The sequence below is a fragment of the Alligator mississippiensis genome, chromosome 11 (genome assembly GCF_030867095.1).
Source record: "Alligator mississippiensis isolate rAllMis1 chromosome 11, rAllMis1, whole genome shotgun sequence".
NCBI lineage: Eukaryota > Metazoa > Chordata > Crocodylia > Alligatoridae > Alligator > Alligator mississippiensis.
In genome coordinates, this window is record NC_081834.1 from 2,387,236 (window position 1) to 2,402,930 (window position 15,695).

General features: G+C 55.9%; 1 long non-coding RNA gene across 1 annotated transcript; it reads right to left on the reverse strand.

The window, feature by feature from the left end:
* Positions 1-3,622: 3,622 nt before the first annotated feature.
* Positions 3,623-12,831, reverse strand: LOC109280605 (uncharacterized). Its single transcript, XR_002086979.2, has 3 exons — positions 12,664-12,831; positions 12,211-12,362; positions 3,623-5,495 (listed from the first exon to the last, which is right to left on the reverse strand). It is a non-coding gene; the product is annotated as an uncharacterized LOC109280605 (long non-coding RNA).
* Positions 12,832-15,695: the final 2,864 nt, after the last annotated feature.

The window sequence follows — 15,695 nt, forward strand, 5'->3', positions numbered from 1 at the left end:
TTACACCAGCGCACCGGCGTTTTGCTCAGCCCACCGGGGCTCGCTGGTCTGGTCGTTCCTATCTAATGCCAGGTGGCAAAGAGCTGCTTCTGGAAAGCCAGACCTAGGCGTCTCTCTGCAATTTCTTTCCCCCTCCGGGCAAACCGCGAGCGCAGAAATTGCTCCAGATCGATTTTGGACACGGAGCTCAGATGGGTCATATTTGCCTGCGGTTTTAATGCCTGGTGTCTATGGCCCGTGCTTCCATCATTCTATTATATGGATGACAGGCCAGGCAGCGCCACGGAGAAGGAGCAAATTACCTAATAAATCAAGCGCCCGGGATACAAAGTGGACAGTGTTATTAGGCTGCTACAAAGGAGCGATAGGAGCAGATAGGTAGGGATTCATGCTAACGGGGTGAGGAGAGGGAATCGTTTGCCTGTCTCTTTATAAACAAGCCCAGAAGCCGATCTGCATTGGAAGTAATGCATGATGGGCTGCTATTAAGCAAGGTGGGGAGGGGGCCGGCCCCATAGGCCTTGATAGAGAGGTTGTTGCGTGGAAAGCACAGCACGGAGCAAATGCCCGCGTGCCCCTGTCTGGACGGAGTCGAGGGGGTTGGTTTTTTGTTTTAATTTCGGCCTGGTTCTCAATCCTCATTGCAGGTTCTCATTACTTTAACGGGCAATTCGAGGGAGTTAGGCATAAGCTCGCTACAAACCATCAGGTCTTTGCAGCCTTCATTGCAAAGCCCTGATTTCATTGTGGGATTATAATTAGCAACTACAATACCATAATTATGCACCACTTAACTTCTTGGCTTTAATATCCGTGTGAGCTGGCGTTAAAACAAGAGAGCTGGATTTCGGTTCACGACGGCAGGGAAAGGCACCAGAAAAAGGCTTTGCAAAGGGAGGCTGTTTCTCCCATGTAGTTAAACCTTCCATCTTCTAAACAAATTGCTATTGTTTGCGCTGGGAACCGAAGGCAGCTCGAAGATGAAGCAGTGCCCTTTGCCTTCAGCGTCGGCGCAGCCATAAAGACAGGAGAACAAAGGAAGGGGCAGGAAGGAAATGTTTCATAACCTTCGAAAGAATCGGTCTCAGCCGGAGAAGGCCTCTGATTTTTATCGCTCGGCGTTTGCTCAAGTAACCTGCCCTCAACCTCTGCGTTTCCCTCTCTGGGCAGTGAGATAGCGCCCTTAGTGCTCGCCGTTCCTGGCTCTGGGGTCTCCTTCCGGCAGCCGACGGGGACGCATTCGATTGCATTCTCATCCCCCTGTGCACTGGCTTCGGGGCGAAGGGGGTTGCATTGCCAAAATCCCGGGTTATGGGGGTGGAGCGAGACGGGCGCAGTGCCACGGAGGTGCCCGATCAGCAGGACAAAGTTTGGCTGTAAAGGCCTCTCTCTTGGGACCCTTTGTGCCCGGGATGGCAGGGAGGTGCGGGACCGTGGCACCACTCCCTATGCCCGCTGCGAGGGGGGTGTCTGCACCCCTCTCAGGGCCAGCGCTGCATGAAAGGGACAGTTGTACGGGACAGTTTGGACGGGGTTGATCCTGCCTCGGGCAGGGGGTGGATGGGATCTCTGCACTCCCTGCCAGCCCCGCGACTCGAGGGTTTGGTGAAGCAGAGACGTGTCCCCCATGCGCTTGCAGCCCGGCCTGGGCTTTTGTTTTAAAACTGTATTTTCTTGCTTACAACACACTTTCCCCCCCAAAAAGCAGCACGCATGGGCTCCCTCGTTGCTCTTGCTCCATTGCACGTTGCACAGAGAGATCTTTCATTCTGCCTTCCAAAACTGCCGGACGTCTTTTATGCCAGGGTGTGTTGTAGGCGAGAAAATACAGTATTTGAGACGCAGCTTTGCATGGAGGCAAAGGCGATTGCTCCCACTTCTGGCTGCGGGTCCGTCTGGGGGCCACGTCCTTGGTACGAGTGCGGATGGTCCCCAGGTGGGGGACCAGGCAGCAGGACAGGGCACTTGTTCCCTCTCCCACGGACTCAGAGCAGAGCCGGCGCTGCCCTCGCTGTCTTCCCACCTGTCCATTAGAGCCATCAGCCTCCGTGTCATTCACCGCGTCAAAAGCTGCCCTGCTGCTCATTATCCCGGCTGAATTAAATTGTTTGCAATTGATAAATTATGCACAAGTGCCTGCCGATTTTTTGCCGTGCCGAGCGGATGCTGGCCCACCCGTGGGGCCGTGCTCCAGTTTTATCTGCACCTTGCCCTGCGCCTCGCTGCTTTCTAGAAGCTGTATTGATTTAACAAGGCTCCTGGGAATTAGGTTGATTTTCTAATTTTATCCTCCAGATGAAATGAATCGGGTATAAATGCCCAGGCCTGAGCTGCCTGCCCTGGATAGCACAGCAAGAAGGGGCTGCAGCTTTTCGGATCGGCAGGTGGGACTTCCCGCGGAGAACTGCGTCCCCCTGCCGTCGAATAGCTTCTCGGGCTGAGACCCTCCCGGCGTGGGGTTAGGAGGTGTTGGTGTAATGCTGGTGCCAGCCTAAACACGCACACGCACACAGATGCACATGTGTACATTCACGCATGCACACAAGCAGAATCTAGGCATCTGAACACACACGCACGTGTACACACTCATGCATGTGCACACATACACATTCTCATGTGTCCATGCACACACACGCACGTGCACCCATTCTCATGCAGGCATGCACACATGCATATACACACATACGCATACATTTTTGTGCAGGCATACACACCCAATGCATGTGCACATTCTTGTGCAGGCATGCACCCCCCCCCCCCACGTCTTCTCATGCATACAGGCACACATGCTTGCACACGAATGCATGTGCACATGCACACACACATCCCAGGGTGACTCCTGCCTGCTCTATGGATAGAAGAGGGTGTTGCTCTCTTGAGAGTCCAGCCCTCATGTGCTGGTCCTGTACCTGGGTGTCAAGGGAGTAGGAGAGGCTGCATCGGGGAGCAGGGAATCACTTCTGGCCTCAATCCTCTGGTCCTTCCCATTTCAGGGTTTTCAGCAGCCTGCAGCAGACCTGCCGGCTGCAACGTGCTCTGCTGAGGATGCACGCAGCAGTGCAGGGGGGTTGGGCCCCGATGCCTGCCCCACGGTGCACCAGATCTGCATGCCCAAGTGCCACCCTCGGCCCAGCCTTGCACCCCTAGCCTGCACCGGCCACCCTGGCAGCAGGATGAGCTGCACAGCGAGGTAATGTAGAAGGTGAGCAAGGAGGGCATCTCGAGATGTGGTCCCGAGGGCTGGGGCGACCGTAAGCACAGAACCAAGGTGCAAGACTCACTGCTTTAGGTCACTTGCTTTGAGCGATGCTGCTCAGAGCGATGCCGTAGCCGTGGATTAAAGGGACCGCGTGTGAACACCCTCCATAAGCTCTGCTTGCGTTTTGCAGAGTGCCCCGTTGCATAAGTGCACCGTATTGTGCCAGCGTGGGGCATCGGCTTGGAGAGACCTCACGAGGCATCTCTGTGTGATGCAGCTCACCTGGACTTCCGCGAAGGCGCTCGGTTGAGCCTCGAGACCGTTATTTCTGTTTTACTGGGGAAGCGCTGCTCGACTTGCTTTGACGAGCCGGGGATGAAATTAGCATTAACGTTAATGTCGGCACTAAAAAGCAGCTTAGAGAAAGATTAAGGTTGTATTTTTTTTTTAAATGCTCATTCCGTTCTACGTGACGATATGTCATTGGAAAGATACCGCGAGAGTCGGAGTCCTGCAGCATGGTAGATGTTCATGATTTTTTGGCACTAGAAATCCTTCATTTTGGAAAAGCACGGGGGGGTCTGGCTCCGCACCCCCAGTCTCTTATTACCCCCATGGCGGGGAAAGAAGAAGTGGTTGCATTCAGCTAGAAGGGGACACACGTGCAATATTGAAAGCACCGTCTAACAGCAAGGGCCCTGGGGCGGCGTGGGCTTCGGCTGTGAACAGTCAGTCTATCACCGCTTTACAAACCTGGAGTGAGCAAGACCGGGGGTGTTTGGCCCTGGAGATCTCTGCTGTGCTGGTTCCTGAGGGCTGGACTGCACGAGGTCTATGTGAGAGCAGGGAGGAAGGGGGTCCAGAGGTTAGGGCCCTACCTGCGGATGCGAGAGATGCAGGGTTTGCTCTGCCACCGATGTCCCGTGCGACCGCGGTCAAGTTCCTTCAGGCGGGATTGTTAAAGGCAATGAGTGGGACCAGTGAAACACAAGACAGCTGGTTCACTGGAAAACTAAATGTTGGTTTTGAGTGGAAAACAACCCAAACTTCCCAAACTCTCTTGGGACAGGGAGTTGTGATAGCACCCCAAAATCTCAGGTGTCCCTCTGTAAATATAGCCCTTGAAAATCCCCCAGGACCCTATGGGGATGGAAGCACTGCAGAAATCCAAGTCATCTCGCCCTCACCTGGGCTGAGCTATTGTATATGGCAGTGCAAGAGTGATGTTGTAGCCGTGATGGCTCAGAGATGATGTGAGAGGCAAGGATTTCTTAGGGTGATCTCTTTTATTGGACCTACTCTGTAGCCAGGATAAAGTTAGACCAGCTTTAAAATGCAAGACATGCGTCCTTCAGTCTTCATCAGGTCATTGTCTTGCATTCGAAAGCTTTAACCCGACTGTATGGTTGGCCCGATAAAAGAGACCACCCTAAAAAGTCTTTGCTGGATGCGTGCAGACAGCTCAGGAGGGGAATACTGATGGGAAGAGAGAGAGCTGGCTAAAATACTGTATGTTCTCGCTTACAACGTGCCCTGGTGTCCCATCCTAATGGGTTGGGGATGCCTCATCCTATGCCCCATCCTAACGGGTTGGGGATGCCCTGACCTGGCGCTGGCTGGGCTCTCCAGTGCTTTCAGAGTCCTGGCTCTGGGGCAGAGGTGCTGCAAACCCTGGCCTGGCTCTTTGTGCCAGCTGTCAGGCCTGCCATGCTGGGGTCATTGCCTCACGTCCCAGAGCACGTGTTCACATCAAGGGCACCGTGCCCGGGCTGGGCACTGGGTCTGGAGCAGACCCACCAGACGTGCTGTCCCAAGGTCGAGGACCTGGAGCTCCCTGGGCCTGAGGCGGTTTGCCCTTGGGGCAACCCAGAGCACCAAAAATCTGGGTCTGTTTGCTGATCATGGTGGCAAGAATAGCAATGGCAAGGAGTCTCTGCCCTTCCCCGGTGCCCAGAGTCGCTGCCTCCTGACTCAGGAAGACCCTGGGGCAGCCCTGGGTGCAAACAGGCCTTTGACACAAGCCAAGGCAGCATTACAGGCATGATCCTTGTTTATCTTTGCTCCCTTTACATCCTTCCCGGGCGTGCATTCAAGTGGGAGGAGGACGGGTCGTCGCAGGGCACGGTGAGCAGCATGGCTGGGGGTGGGAGATGGAGCCTTTCACCTCTGGGCCGTGGAGCCGTGTCTCACCGAGGCTGGTAGCAGCCAAGCTGGTGACCTCTTCATCACGCTCGGTGACCCGGGGAGACTCCTGGAGACCTGAATTGTACCCAGCCACCATCGTGCCCGGCTCTGTCTGTTGGCAAGGAGAGGTAGTTAGTGCAACCTGCTGCTGGGAGCAGGACCAGCCCCAAATGCATCATCCCAGCCAAGGCTTGGTCTACCCAGGTCTGAAAAACCTCCAGGGATGGAGACTGCACCACCTCTCTGGGTAACCTGTCCCAACACTTCACCGCCCTCCTCGTGAGAAAGTTTTTCCTAATATCCAACCTCAGCTTCCCTTGCTGCAACTTGAGACCATGGATCACTTGATCTCTACCCTTAGTCCGTTCACCACGGGAGACCCGGCTGGTAAATACACCACGCTACTGCCAACACAGCTCTCGGGGGGCTACAGAGACACGCAAACCCCTTGACTATGTCCAAGTGGGAATACCTTTGCAGAGGAGATGTGTACCTTAGAAACTAACTCAATCAGAGGTGCATAGCATAACTTTGCACAAGCAGCAGGCTGACTGCAGCAGGTGCTGGGAAGGGACCTTGCCTTCTCATTGCCCTCCTAGCCATTTTAGCAGTGCCCCGGGGGGGGGGGGGGGGGGGAACATGGCCAGGGCTGTGTAGCACAGGGGGCTGACCCAGTCCCGTGTCCTTGGTGGGGGGGGGAGGGTGTCACTATGTATTTGGGGGGATCTGGCCATAAGATGGATGTTTTATAAGGAAACATGTCATGCTGCTGCTTTCCTGCGGTGAGCAGACGGGGAGCGTGGGGGCTTCACTGCCGTCGAGGAGGGTCCCCAGGGGGGACAGGAGGGCCCCGGACGGAGGGACCAGAGGACCAGCTCAGGCATCCCTCTGTAAACGGAGCCCCTGAAAACCCCCCAGGACCCCATTGCAAGAAGAAGCATGGCCGAAATCCATGTCTTCTTGCTGCTCAAATGGGCTGGGCCAAGCGAATGCACCTGGACAGCCTGGGAGGGGAAGGCTGATGAGGAAGGGAGCTGGCTGGCAGAACCGCATTGCAATGATAAGCACGGAGGAGTCGGCGACTGCATTTTTGTGCCAGCATAACTTGTCAGTGCAGAAGGTGCAGCTGCCCCGAGGCAGGCAGAGCACTGGTTTTTTACTCCTGCTTTAATGCAGATGCAAGTTGTATGTGGAGCCAGAATCACCTATTCCCCCTCGCCTGCTGTGTGTCCGGCTCATTGCTGCTATGCAGAAATGGGCAAATACCCATTCTTGGGGCTGTTTAAGCCAGAGGTGGTGGGAATTGGGGGTGAAGGTTGTTTTAGGATGCTGGAAGCCCCCCAAAGGGGATCCTTCTGGAGGGCTGGCCTGGTTTGGAGAAGTGGAAAACCCACCCTCTGCTTTTTCCCCTGGGCTTGGCAGGTCTCCGTGGCCCACAGTCGCTGGAGACATGTAGGGGACGATGCCCCAAACAGCCCTGTGCTCCCCTCCGGCTGGGCTGAAACGCAGCCTGCCGGCGCGTCGCGCGGGGCTGATTTCCTTGGCGCCGCGTGGCCTCCCTGGTACAGGCCGCCTCTGATGAGCATCCGTCTCCTCCGGGTCAGAGCTCCTCTGAAGACAGCATCGATCCCTCCGTGCAGGATGGCTCCAAAGACGACTCAAAAATTGCTGCCTTCTGCAGAGCGGTGTGGCAGAGAGACGGGACCACAGCGTTCAATAGACGTTATTAGAAAGCCGCAGGGTGGTCGCTGCATCGGTCGTTAGAGCGGTGCTGTTCCCCTCGGTGCAAGGACAGCACGCATCTGCTCGGGGCTTGAATACCAGAAGCAAAACCATTACAATGCAGGGTTTCAGGGATGTATTCAGGGGTGTATTTGGGAGCCATGTTGGTCTGAGACGAAAAGAAATGCAAAACTCTCGAAGTCGTGGATCAGAGATGATCCCTTTGATTAAACCAACTAAGACATTGCAAAAAAAAAAAAAAAAAAGTATCTTTTTCTGCAAGCTGTCAGGAAAAATCCAAGATGGTAAAAATCCTCTTAGGTAGAAAACAAACGTCATTTTGCACAGGGGAACTTAGACCCAGGGGAGCAGACTTCCAGCCTCAAAGTACCCCTTTGCAAAATGAAGTTTATTTTCTACCTAAGAGGATTTTTACCATCTTGGATTTGCCCTTGGATTGTGTCCCAAAAGGCCCCTCGTCAAGCTTGTCAGCCATCCCCTTGCTGTCTTTATCGTGACGAATCCCCCCCGGGGCTGTGCTCCAAAGACCACCGTGCATGCGGACCCGTGCATCCCAGGCTCCGGACGGAAATCTTGTGACCGGCTGGGAGATGGAGAGCGTGGCTCGCCTGTCCCGTGCACGGCCACGGAGAACCCGTGATGCTTCTGGCTCTCATCAGCGTCTGTTTCCTCCAGGTCAGAGCTCCTGACTTGGTGGTGGTGGATCTAGGAAGTGAAGCGTAGGCGGCCGGTGCACGGCTCCCGTTGCATTCGGTGCTTAGGCAGCGCCAGGCCTCTGCTGACAGCATGACTGGTTCCCTCCTGGATCGTGACTATTTGTGGCTTTCTCTGCACCCTGGAGAGGAGAGAGGGTGGCATGGGGTCCCCTTGGTTGAAGGGGGAGAGATGCAGACAGGAGGGAGGCAGTGAGCGCTCGTTTGGGACCCGTGGGCCGGATGGTGCAGAAGATGCAGTATTGGGTCTAAGCATGGCCTGGAGAGGCCACTGGGCAAGACCAAGTCTCGTCGTTCGTCTGGTTCCTCACCCCCTGCGGCATTCAGATGTGCCGGCATTTGAAACACAAGAGCAGGCAGGTCCGGTCCCCAAGCCTGCTCCTGGCACCGCTCCTGGAGCCCTGGCTGGAGCATGCTCAGCCCACGTGGCACCCGGAGCCTGCGCGGCTGCAATGCCCTGGTGCTTTGCAGCTTGGATGTGCAAACTGTCCACCCCGAGACTTGCAACGGGGCCAAAGCAGCATGAGAAAGTCAGGAGACACGGCCCAGAGCCAGCTCCAAAGCACGGGGCAGGACAACCTTCAGCCCAAAGTCCGGTGAAGTTCAAAGCAGGGCCTGATAACACGACGTCCCAGGGAATCTGAATACCACCAGCCTTGTGCATGTGTGAGCCTGTAGGCTCGTACCCCCCCAGTTGTTTTCCTTAAAACCCTGCATTGTAATTCATCTGCTTTTGGTAGCCTGAATGTTTGCCTGGAAATGGCAAGATTTCCTTTCCCCGTCCTATAAACAGCCATTTCTGGATGATTTCTTGCTGCCAGTTCTCCCTCCACACCCTCTCCGTCTGATCTCCGCAGTTTCATCAACGGCGCGGCGCGGGTCATGCCTGAGCCGGTGCGTGCATCCGCAGACGGGAAGTTAGAAACTGCAGGAAGTTTGGAGCTGTAATTGCTGGAGATCTGTGCAACGACAAGCGAGGAGGGAACAAGGAAGACCGTCTACCGGGCCTCCCCGACGTGCCAACATATCATAGCCTAACTGATGGCTGTCGGCATCGCCGCACGTTCGTCTTTCATCTCCCTTGTTTTGTTGGCGAATGCCTCCGAAGGCTGTGCTGTAATTGGGCTGGCGGCGGTGGCAGAATCGTCGGAGGGTTTAGTCTGACAGCTTCTCCGAGTGGCTCTTCTGACAACTTTCTCGCGGGCTGGGGCCCTCGCGTTTCCAGCCCGGCACGGATGATTTCCAAACCGGCCCCGCCAGGAGCCGTGGAAGGCAGGGGCCTCTTTTGTTTCACGCCTCGAGGCTTTGGCAAGTTGCTGTTCGCTCTGCGAGTCTCACGGATGGCTCTACATGGTGTCTCCGGGGCCTTTGAGGCCCAGCCTGGTTCCTGCGGCAGTATCTAATTGCCTTCCCATAGCCGGGCTTGGATATCTCCCCACTTCCTTCCCCTGCAGCTCTGCTCAGGCTTGCCTCAGCCCTGCAAGGATTTGGGCTCCGTGGTACCCGGGGAGGATGGGGATGTCTCTGCTATTGCGGGTCCTGCCTGCTTGTGTCCACTGTCGAGCCAGATGTTGGCCCAGGACAGCTTTGCATGCAGCTCTGGGTGTAAAAGGGCTGTGCACCCCCAGCGCAAAGGCTCCCCACCTGCTCTCAACCCTCCGGGCCATGTCCCCAGCCCCGGGGAGGAAAGCAGGGGCATGGCTGGGCTGCAGCACCATTGCTCCCTTCCCCACTTCCAGCCCAGAGCGGTGGCCTCTTGCTGCCTCAGGAGCCAGGCAGTGATGTGGTTGAGTCCTGCGATCTGTCCTGCCGTGGGTTTGGGATTCTTCGTGGGGCTGAACCCCTCCCAGGTGTGTCTGGACCTGGCGTGGCGGAGGGGCCTGGGACACAAATCGCTGCTATGACCCTGCCCGGGTCCCTCTGCCCTGCTGAGCATGGTGCTAGGAGCCCACCGGAGCAGCACGGGATGCCAGGACTAACCGGCTCCGGCATTGCACTGCCCGGGGGCGGTGGCGAAGACGATGGGACGTGGCACCAAAGCTGAAGCACGTTTTTGCTCCTGCCTTGTGCATGTTCCCAGCCCACCACCATGCAGGAGCGTCTGCATGTGCCAGTCTCCGCGTGGGCATCCCCTTTGCAGGGCAGGGAAGGAAATGTGCCACGCCATCAATGTCTGCGTGCTCCTTTCCTGGCCTGCGATGTGCACAGAGATGGGCTCGATGGTTTTCGTGGTTAGATGACTCACGGCCTCATGATGCTGCGACAACGCTGCTGCGGCGCTCACCCGACAGGGGAAGAGGCCGGTCCCACGGGCTTTGCCATGGTGCGGCACCTGATGACTTCAGACGTAGCAGCCCCTTGGTTTGGCTTTTTCCAAAGGGTTTGGACTTTGGGGGGAGCTTTGCTTGAGCAGAGAGGTGAAGGGAAGGGTCCTGGAGAAGGGAACGAGGGGGTGCGTCTTGGTCCGGGGGAAAAGCAGGAGCATCCGGTGGAGATCAGAAGCCGTTCCTCTCCCTCGGCACAGCTCTTGTGAGCGTTAACGGCGTGCATGGAGGGATGGAAAAAACACAGCGCTGCATCCCGAGTGCCCGGCGGCCCTCGGCTCCGGTGCTGCCAGCAGATGCCTACGTGGCACGTCCTCCACCGTGACTGTGGCTGAAAGAACCAGCTCAACCTTTTCCTGTCTGGTTTCAAGGGAAAGGGCTGATGGAGCCATTGGGGGTTTTGACTTTTGTGGATAAATAACTGTGCACCAGGATCATTTCCAGGGGCTGGTTTGGCGGGCAAGCTGAGTGTGCATTCGGGCACCCCCACAGAATCAGAGAGACGCGGGGTGGACGGGCACTCGCATCTAGCCCGACCCCCGGCCTGAGGCAGGATTGACCCCATCCAAACCCTCCCAGACAAATCCATAGTTGCAAGACCACCGTCAACCCTGACACTACACCCGACCCTGCCCCAGGGAAAGCAGGGGGGCCGCTATGCTCAAGAGATCCCAGCTAGAGACCATGCCCCCTGCCAAAAAGGAAGGTAATCCCCTCTTCCCTCCTCTGACCAGGGGGTAAAATCCATCCCCCAGTCCAAATCTGGCTTCGGTCTGACCCTGAGCAGAGGGTCACGGCCCTCCAGCTTTGTTCCCATCAGCATCGATGACCCCCTGCCTGGGCTGCAGCCAACACCAGCGCCCTCGAGGGCGGCCTAACCCCCCCGTGCTGGTGCATTTGCAGACGAGAGAGGGGGTGCTTCGTGCTGAGGTGCACCCCGTGCCGGCTGGACCCTGCGTGGTTGCATGAATCGGCGGCCAAGCGTGGCGCCCGGTGGCTGCACTCTCCGGTCCAGGGGCTTTCCTGCACCTTATCTGAGCAGCAGGAAGCCCTCCTCGCCTTTCCTGGCCGTCATCTCCTGGCATCCCCTAGCCCCTTGCTGCAATCCAAGCTCCTTCAAGCTCCCGCTGGGCAGGTCTCTCCGCCTGCATCCCCTGCTCTTCCTGCCGCCAGCTGCACCCCCCTGGCTTGGTCGCGACGCCCTCCGTGGCTGGTGGAGAAGAGGAAGGTTGGTTAAATACGGAGCGTGTGACTTGGGCTTGTCCTGGGAAATTCCCCGTTGGCAGGAGAAGTAGAAGCCCTGCTTCCTCGGCTGCAAGGGACTTCAGGGGCCTGCACAAGCGCCTGCTCAAGGCAGGATTGTCCTTGCTCAAACCCTCCCAGGCAAACATCCATCATGCCCCCTGCTTGCTTTATTTGCATCAGACCTATTGGTTTATTCCCCCTGCCAAAAAAAAAAAATCCCTCTGGTTTTGAGCATCTCTGGTCTCTACCCAAGTGTCTGGGAAATGTTAAGTGTTGCTGCAGGACGGATCGGGGCCTCGTGGCTCCAGCCTGCTACGGCTCACGGCGGCGGGAACTGGAAGTCAAGGAATTTCCCCGTTCAGCCCAGCCCAGGTCTCTCCGGCCTTTCCCGGCCACGGAGCTGCGTGCAGTTGGGGGACCGTCTGGACGTAGCTGCTGGCACGTTCCTCCCGTCCTTGCAAACCAGGTGAGTTAGAGACCAGCACACAGGGATGCTCCAGGCCCTCCCGCCCGCTGCAAAGATGCAGCCAGGATGGTAATGCCACAAAAAGGGGCGTGAGATCTCCCCCCGCACCCCCCCACAGGGCTTGCATGGATGCTTTGGCACATACGACAGCATCATCTGCTGCCTGGTGTCATCGTTAGGCAAACGAGCAGTAAATCTTCCCTCCATCCCATCCCGCTGGCCTCCCAGGAAGAGCCGGCGTTAAGAAAGAGGGTGTTGAACATCAAGACGAACACATTGCGAGTGCTAATTTGGGGAAACGGCTGCCTTGGCGACCAAAGCCGCGCTCGGGAGTACCGTTAGCGCGTCCCGTGCAGGAGCCGCTTGCTTGTTCCCCTTCAAAGCGAGCTCGGCTTGCTTGATGTGCTGATGATACCGTCTCTCTCTTTTTATCCTCTGGCAAAGCCGTCCAGGAGCAGGGGGGAAAAAATCCTGCAAGCTCAGGAATGCTGTTAAACAGAAAAAGTTGCTGTTTTGATATTTTTGTTGTAATTTCGCTGACCCGTAGACACCTCGGATCGCGGCGGCTCCCAGATCTGTCGTTTTTGCACCTGCTACCATTTAATTCCATCCATCCCAACTGGCTCGCCTGGCGGCTAGCTGTCAGGTTCGTCTGCTCCGAGCGTTTCCGCTCTCCCCCTTCCCCGGCTCCGCGAGGCCTTTCATCGCTGGGAGTTTTTTTTTTTTTCCTCTCTCTGACATCTCTGACTCTCCTGTGAAATGCAAATTAATTAGATTCTAATTACTCACTGTGTGCTGTTCCTGTTTCGCTCTCTTGTTAGGTTAGTCTAACATCTTTGTTGTCAGCTGTATGTTGTATGTATTCAGCCCATTAAAAGTGGGCCTTGTTCAGCAGGAGACAGGCAGAGCAAAGAGACGGTTTCCGCCCTCCTGCTGGGATTTTGTCAGGAGCAGCTTTGTCAGCACTTCCCGGCAGCAGCAGAAAGGCAAACCTGGCCTTGGTTTTATTTTTTTATTATCATTACGGTTCATTTTTCTCCCCGGTTTTCGGTAACCTTGCGAGTGAGGCAGTTTCAGCGTCATGTTTAGAGAGCAGCGGTTGACACTACAAAGTCACCAGACGCTGCTCAATGCCACGGGGTTTCTTTTCTTTTTTTTCTCCTTTTTTCTTCCCAAGCTGGTCTTTATTCCTGCCGGGGGAACTTGTCTATTTGAACAGGAAGGGCAAGGCATGGGGTTTGGGGCAGCTCCGGTGCCCCCGTGAGAGCTGGCATCTTCGCCGGGACCCCGAAGCACTTTGGAAACTGTGTCCAGTGCAATGCAGTCTCCTCCTGCCTTGCACGTGTCTGGTGTCCCGTGGCATGGAGGCAACGGGACGGGCGCCGGGCCTCGAGAGAGCTGGGGCTGGTCTAGAGCTGTCTCATGGGTATATGGTGGCAGTGCCCATGAGCATCAGCACCCTACAGACGCAGGGCAAAGATCCTGCCGTGCACCAGACCGCAGTGGATGCTGCTCTGAGATGAGCCGTGGGGTCCAGAGTCAAACCAGCACATCTGTCTGCCGGGGCAGGGTTTGGCCATCCCACACTCACCCTCCTTGGCCACGTGCAAGGAAGTTAAGGGCATAGGGGTGGGGAGCAGGCTGATCCTGCTCACGTCCAAGCTGATCCTGAGTCCCCAGCTCTTCCCTAAGTGACTGTGTGTTGTGGGCACATGGCACTAGTGGGTCTTGCCGAGCGTACTGCAAAGCCGCCACGTGTCCAGCTGTTGTCCATGCTGCCATCCTTGCACATGGGAATGGAGCTAACAAAGGTGACCCACGCTGACCCACTGCTTAGCTCTGAAAGGGTCCCAGCCCCTGACCTGAACTCCTACATACTCAGTAGCACAAATAAATTATCGTAAGAGGCATTCAGAAGAAGAGCATCTCCTTCAGGAGTAAAGGGAATAGCAACATAGGCGCAGAAGTGATTAGAAGCAGGCTTTGAATGCCAGGACCTGTTCAGATCAATAAGAGGGGAAGATCAGCCCCATTGAAGAGCCTGTTGGTTCAGTCTGACTGATTGCAAGCAATCATGTTAGAAATGGGAGGCCGGATACTTTGCTATCTGAAGTTTGAGTCGTCGTTATGTTCTTAGCCTTGTTTCTCCTTCTAAGATTTAAAGGTATTGGCCAGGAAAACACCCACCAACGTGTTGATCCTGACCCTGCTTTTTGACCTCTTGAGGATCTAATGCAAATGTGTGGAAGATGGAGTGACTGTTTCTCTCTCACCCAGTTTTTTTATATTAGTTGTAGGACATTTCTATTGTTTTTATCAACCCTCCGTGGTTCATAGATTCATAGATTCATAGATGTTAGGGTCGGAAGGGACCTCAATAGATCATCGAGTCCGACCCCCTGCATGGGCAGGAAAGAGTGCTGGGTCTAGATGACCCCAGCTAGATGCTCGTCTAACCTCCTCTTGAAGACCCCCAGGGTAGGGGAGAGCACCACCTCCCTTGGGAGCCCGTTCCACACCTTGGCCACTCGAACTGTGAAGAAGTTCTTCCTCATGTCCGGTCTAAATCTGCTCTCTACTAGCTTGTGGCCATTGTTTCTTGTAACCCCCGGGGGCGCCATGGTGAATACAACCTCACCAATTCCCTTCTGTGCCCCCGTGATGAACTTATAGGCAGCCACAAGGTCGCCTCTCAACCTTCTCTTGCGGAGGCTGAAAAGGTCCAGTTTCTCTAGTCTCTCCTCGTAGTGCTTGGTCTGCAGGCCCTTAACCATACGAGTGGCCCTTCTCTGGACCCTCTCCAGGTTATCCGCATCCTTCTTGAAGTGCGGCGCCCAGAATTGCACGCAGTACTCCAACTGTGGTCTGACCAGCGCCCGATAGAGGGGAAGTATCACCTCCCTGGACCTATTCGTCATGCATCTGCTGATGCACGATAAAGTGCCATTGGCTTTTCTGATGGCTTCGTCACACACCGGCTCATGTTCATCTTGGAGTCCACTAGGACTCCAAGATCCCTTTCCACCTCCGTGCCACCCAGCAGGTCATTCCCTAGGCTGTAGGTGTGCTGGACATTTTTCCTCCCTAGGTGCAGCACTTTGCATTTCTCCTTGTTGAACTGCATCCTGTTGTTTTCTGCCCACTTGTCCAGCCTATCCAGGTCTGCCTGCAGCTGTTCCCTGCCCTCCGGCGTGTCCACTTCTCCCCATAGCTTTGTGTCATCTGCAGACTTGGACAGAGTACATTTGACTCCCTCGTCCAAGTCACTGATGAAGACATTAAAGAGTATCGGTCCAAGGACCGAGCCCTGCAGGACCCCACTGCCCACACCCTTCCAGGTCGAGACCGACCCATCCACCACGACTCTCTGGGTGCGACCCTCCAGCCAATTCGCCACCCACCGGACTGTGCAGTCATCCACGTCACAGCCTCTTAACTTGTTCACCAGTATGGGGTGGGATACCGTATCGAAGGCCTTCCTGAAGTCTAAGTATACGACATCCACCCCTCCTCCTGTGTCCAGGCGTTTCGTAACCTGGTCATAGAAAGAGACTAGGTTGGTCAGGCACGATCTGCCCGCCACAAACCCATGCTGGTTTCCCCTCAGCATAATTTGTCCTGCCGGGCTCTCGCAAATGTGAGCCTTGATAATTTTTTCAAAGACTTTACCAAGGATGGAGGTGAGACTGACTGGCCTATAGTTGCCCGGGTCCTCCTTCCTCCCCTTCTTGAAAATGGGGACCACGTTGGCCCTTTTCCAGTCCTCCGGGACTTGGCCCGTGCGCCACGAGCATTTGAATATTCCCGCCAGTGGCTCTGCA